Below are 6,181 nucleotides of genomic sequence, written 5' to 3'. Positions count from 1 at the left end.
AAAAAGTCAGAATTATGAGAAATCAGTCAGAATAGCGAGAAAAAGTCAGAATTGCGGAAAAAAGTCAGAATTGCGAGAACAAGTCAGAATTGCGGAAAAAAGTCAGAATTGCGAGAAAAAGTCAGAATTGCGGAAAAAAGTCAGAATTATGAAAACAACGTCAGATTTATGAGAAAAACATCTGAATTCCGATAAAAAAAGTCAGAATTGCGGAAAAAAAGTCAGAATTGCAGAAAAAAAGTCAGAATTGCGAGAAAAAAGTCAGAATTGTGAGAAAAAAGTACGAATTATGAGAAGAACGTCTGAATTACGATAAAAAAGTCAGAATTGCGAGAAAAACGTCTGAATTATGAGAAAACGTCTGAATTACGAGAAAAAGTCAGGATTGCGGAAAAAAAAGGCAGAATTGCGAGAAAAAAGTACGAATTATGAGAAGAACGTCTGAATTACGATAAAAAAGTCAGAATTGCGAGAAAAAAGTCAGAATTATGAGAACAACGTCAGATTTATGAGAAAAACATCTGAATTCCGATAAAAAAAGTCAGAATTGCGGAAAAAAAGTCAGAATTGCAGAAAAAAAGTCAGAATTGCGAGAAAAAAGTCAGAATTATGAGAAAAACGTCTGAATTACGAGAAAAAGTCAGAATTGCGGAAAAAAAGTCAGAATTGCGAGAAAAAAGTCAGAATTATGAGAAAAAAGTCAGAATTATGAGAAAAGTCTGAATTGTGGAAAAATTAGAATTGCGGAAAAAAAAGGCAGAATTGCGAGAAAAAAGTACGAATTATGAGAAGAACGTCTGAATTACGATAAAAAAGTCAGAATTGCGAGAAAAAAACAGAATTATGAGAAAAACCTCTGAATTATGAGAAAAACGCCAGAATTGCGAGAAAACGGTGTAAAATCAGAATTGCGAGTATGTGACTTGGAATTGCAATATATAAACGGAGAAAAAAGGCATAATTGTGAGATAAAAAGTCGTAATTACATTTTTATGCATATTTTTTCCATGGCAGACACAGGTTTCCACAGAATCGACACAGGGGCAACGTGAAATCACTGTATTTTTGATTTTTCTCCTCTGTCAGGCTGACAACAGTCAGTTCAGCAGCCGTTTCTACTTAAAAAAACACTAAACATGTCTGACAAAACACGTCATATCAAAACATCAACATGCCTACAGTACAGCGGCTCACACACACCTCATCCTCACAGTCACACCTGACTCTCCGTACAAACTTCAGCCACGCTCTGCATCCGAATATAAAAATAAACATTTCAAAGAAAGATCCGCCTGAAAAATGGCACGTGACGATGAGGACGAGGTTGATTTCTGATCACTCTTCAAATGCTGTAAACATCAAGCGGCGTCGGAGCAGCTCGGGGCGGTTCGTCATGGAAACGGGGCTTATAAGGAGACGCTCAGGGGTCAAAGGTCACCAGACGGCGCATTTGTTGACCGGATGCATGGGCGACCCTCTGGGACAGTGAAACACACGGCCGAACTCCTCGAACTGAGACACGCTGCCGATCACCCTGCAGACAGACTTAGTTAAGACTAATTTAGTTTAAAAAATAATAACAACTATATAGACATATTAAAAATAATAATAAATATTAATTAATTAATTAAATCAATATTTACTAAAATTATTTAAAAAATTAATTATAATGATGATGATGATAATATTAAAATAATAATGATAATATAAATGACAAAAACACACCAAAAAATCTAGAACTTTAACTAAATTTAAAAATGAAAAATGGAAAATATAAGTCATCCGACGTGACGTCGAGAGTGACCGACTGAAAGGGAACACTGGTCATATTTCAGTATCAAATATACAAGGACAAATCATTTTAAAATAAGTGAATTTTGATGTACTAAAATAACCAAAATAAAATTAATATTTCTAAATAAAAACTATAGACACTACCATTAACATTAATAATAATAATAATAATGACAAAACACACAAAAAAATATAGAACTTTAACTAAATTAAAAAATGAAAAAATAGAAAATATTATATAAATTAAAAATATTAATAAAAACTATAATATTGTCTCAGTGATATCGAAATAACGCTGGTCATATTTCAGTATCAGATATACAAGGATGAATAATTTAAAATAAGTGAATTCATCTATGTATTTATGAATTGATATAAACGCCTTAATTACACTAATTTATTTATTTGGTTATGTAATTATTTACTTTCTTTTATTTATTTCTGCTTTGATTATTTTGTCTGTTTTAATTTGGTACAGCCTTATAAATGTAACAATATTTCTAATAATTTCAATGTACAGAATTAATGATCTGTTAAGCATTATGCAAAACAATAACAACACAAAGAAAGTCGATATACTGTAGTTACCAACAAATCGGTCTCTAGATAGAGCTGGGGTAGTAATACTTATGTTTGACTTAGTAAACGCTTCTAACGAGGAGTATTAATTAAGCTGTGTGTTGTACCTGTAATGTTCAGGTGCGTGTTTATCCGTCAGCAGCTGCAGGTAAATCGACTGCGATCGTCTCTTCATACACCAGTTCTGTGATGCAAACGTGTAGAAAACATTTCAGAGCAGCTGAATATCACTGAAGCAGTATTAACTAATGCTGAAGGAACTAATCTGCTTTACCTGAGCAAACGCGATGAAGAAGAGCTGCTCGTGTGTGTATTTGAGTCCCGGCAGAGGACGCTCCGGCCCGTGTTCACGAACCCACTTCTGATACGCCTGCAGACCGGCACAAATCAACATTCATAGATGATCGAATGATGTTATGCAATGTGAAAAAAATCAGTGGAGTTTGGGAGCCACCTGGTGGCTATTTTTGGTATAGCACTTAAAATCTCAAATTTTTGTGATATCAACTTCAAATTTGGAACATAACTTAAATATGCATATGGCTTTGATTTTGTCGAAATGTTAGATTCAAAAATATTTTCTAAAGTATTTATTTAAATATTTTTTTAGTACAGTACATTTTTTACAGTAAATTTAAACTTCTATACCTTTTTTACCTTTTCATTTTTTGAAACGCTTTCGCTTCAGCAATAACATGCTGATTGTCTTGGTTTAATACATTTTTCGTGAAATAAGACGTAATATCTTAAGTCATTTTGCATCTCAAGTAAATGTATATTTGATTTAAGAATGTTTAGATGTTTGTACGGGAAAACAAGACAAAAATACTAAGGAATAAATCAATATTTGCAGTTTATGAAGTGCAATAGAAATAAAGGTGACTTTTAGTCTATGCAAACATTGCTAAACATTTAATTATTGTTTAATATAGAAACTTTAACTGATTAATGGTTTTTATTTGCCTAAAAGTGAGAGTTTATAACCAAAAACAGGAACATTGCTCATTGTGGATTTTCATACAAGTTTTAAAGTTTTGTTAAATTTTGTAATTTCGACATTAACAGACTGACATTGTGATTCTGATGAAACTCACATAATAAGACAACTTCAGTCCACCCAGATCAGCGATGTTCTCGCCCAGCGTCAGACGTCCGTTAACCTGCACACACACACACACACACACACGTGTTTAAGTGTGTACAATCAGTGTGTGTGTGTGTGTGTGAGAGAGAGAGAGTGTGTAGGTTGCCGTAGCGATCGTACTGCCCACCTATCAGCAAACAGAAAAAAGTCACATGACTCCAAATCAAAAAATGACATCATATTCCAAAATGACATCAGAGTGATCCAGTCATGATCTTCTTAATGATGATCCTGTCGATCCTTTAGGTCCTGTATTTCACTGCTGCATTTGTGTTCTTCAGAGATCACGATCATTATTACAGGAGTGCTGTGGGTTAAAAACTCAACCACATCTCTGTCTCTGGTTTCTCTGTCTCACCCCAGTCGTCGTATCCGTGTGTGAGCTCGTGACCGATGATCGCTCCGATTCCTCCGTAATTCAGTGACCTAAAACACAGGAGAAACACTCAGTCTCATCCGATCTTCATGTGCATCAGTGCTGTGAACAGCAGGAGGCAGAAGAGAGTCACTATACAACCTACAACTCACACTTACTGATCTAATGAGGGTTATTGCATAGACTTCTATTGTTTTTATATACTGCTAGTTATTAAATACTATAATTAAAACACTAACCCTTACAGAAAATTTATAAAACACTTTATTTACTATTTATTTACCAATCAGTACTTCCCAAAAAAGGAGGAGGTTTTGTCAGGTTTTGCTCACTTCTGGGTACAAATTTGTCCCCAAAATGTTAAGTAGGTAAAAATACAAGGGTTATTATAGTTAACTAAAACTTATACCATAAAAAAATTCTAAATTAATTCAAAATCAATGATGGTAAAATAACACTGACACAAACCAGGCTTATTATAGTGAACTAAAACTAAAACTAACTAAAACTGAAGCTGAACCAAAAATTTTCATAACTTAAAATAAAATAAACATTAACTGAAATAAAATACAATATAAAAAAACGTATTTTATTTCCGTTAGTTGTTCAGTAGTTCAGCTATTTATCATTTCCATTTAGTTTAACTTGAATTACTAAAATAACTAATATATATACAGTGGGTACGGAAAGTATTCAGACCCCCTTAAATTTTTCACTCTTTGTTATATTGCAGCCATTTGCTAAAATCATTTAAGTTAATTTTTTTTCCTCATTAATGTACACACAGCACCCCATATTGACAGAAAAACACAGAATTGTTGACATCTTTGCAGATTTATTAAAAAAGAAAAACTGAAAAATGCTCAGTATTTAGTAGAAGCACCCATTTGATCTAATACAGCCATGAGTCTTTTTGGGAAAGATGCAACAAGTTTTTCACACATGGATTTGGGGATCCTCTGCCATTCCTCCTTGCAAATCCTCTCCAGTTCTGTCAGGTTGGACGGTAAACGTTGGTGGACAGCCATTTTTAGGTCTCTCCAGAGATGCTCAATTGGGTTTAAGTCAGGGCTCTGGCCGGGCCATTCAAGAACAGTCACAGAGTTGTTGGGAAGCCACTCCTTCGTTATTTTAGCTGTGTGCTTAGGGTCATTGTCTTGTTGGAAGGTAAACCTTAGTTCCAGTCTGAGGTCCTGAGCACTCTGGAGAAGGTTTTCGCCCAGGATATCCCTGTACTTGGCCGCATTCATCTTTCCCTCGATTGCAACCAGTCGTCCTGTCCCTGCAGCTGAAAAACACCCCCACAGCATGATGCTGCCACCACCATGCTTCACTGTTGGGACAGGTGATGAGCAGTGCCTGGTTTTCTCCACACATACCGCTTAGAATTAAGGCCAAAAAGTTCTATCTTGGTCTCATCAGACCAGAGAATCTTATTTCTCACCATCTTGGAGTCCTTCAGGTGTTTTTTTAGCAAACTCCATGCGGGCTTTCATGTGTCTTGCACTGAGGAGAGGCTTCCGTCGGGCCACTCTGCCATAAAGCCCCAACTGGTGGAGGGCTGCAGTGATGGTTGACTTTCTACAACTTTCTCCCATCTCCCGACTGCATCTCTGGAGCTCAGCCAGGGGGTCTGAATACTTTCCGTACCCACTGTATATATATATATATATACACACACACAATACTAAAGTACTAAAATTACTAAAGTAATTTTACAACAAAATTACAACTTTAAAAATAAAAATGAAAAGAGAAAATGTAAAAACTAAAATCTAATTCAAAATATTAACAAATATATCAATGATACTATTATGCTACAAAACATGGAAATCAGTGTGTGTTTGTGAGAGAGAAAGAGAGAGAGAGTGTGTGTGTGCGCGTGGGTGTGAGTGAGAGAGTGTGAGTGTGTGTGTGTGTGAGTTAGAGTGTGAGTGTGTGTGCCTGCGTGTGTGTGTTTGTGTGTGTTTTATAATGCATCTTATACAGTCTCAAATGTTCAGCATCATCCGCCTGGTGTGTGTGTGTTTGCAAGGCGGTGGTGAAAATGACTTTACTGTGTCTTTGGAGAAAGTGACACTTCTGGTGTGTGTGTGTGTGTGTGTGTGTGTGTGTGTGTGTGAGGTCTGCTAATATTTGTCCCCTCTAACAGACTTTGTGAAGGAAAATCAATACAAAGCTACAGCTCTCAGAGAAAAGCCACAGCAGCCATAAACACACATACACACACACACACACAGACACGTGCACAGAAACGCGCATACACACAGACACGCACATACACACAG

The 6,181-nt window shown here is 35.7% G+C and overlaps 1 pseudogene; it reads right to left on the bottom strand.

Moving 5' to 3' along the window:
* Nucleotides 1–986: 986 nt before the first annotated feature.
* LOC107709404 (endothelin-converting enzyme-like 1) overlaps nucleotides 987–6,181 on the bottom strand; it is a 53,478-nt pseudogene continuing 48,283 nt past the window's right edge.

Source organism: Sinocyclocheilus rhinocerous, unplaced genomic scaffold, assembly GCF_001515625.1.
Source record: "Sinocyclocheilus rhinocerous isolate Xijiao unplaced genomic scaffold, SAMN03320098_v1.1 scaffold3493, whole genome shotgun sequence".
NCBI lineage: Eukaryota > Metazoa > Chordata > Actinopteri > Cypriniformes > Cyprinidae > Sinocyclocheilus > Sinocyclocheilus rhinocerous.
The sequence above is the reverse complement of the archived record's forward strand: the minus strand, read 5'-3'. Positions and strand labels throughout refer to the sequence as shown.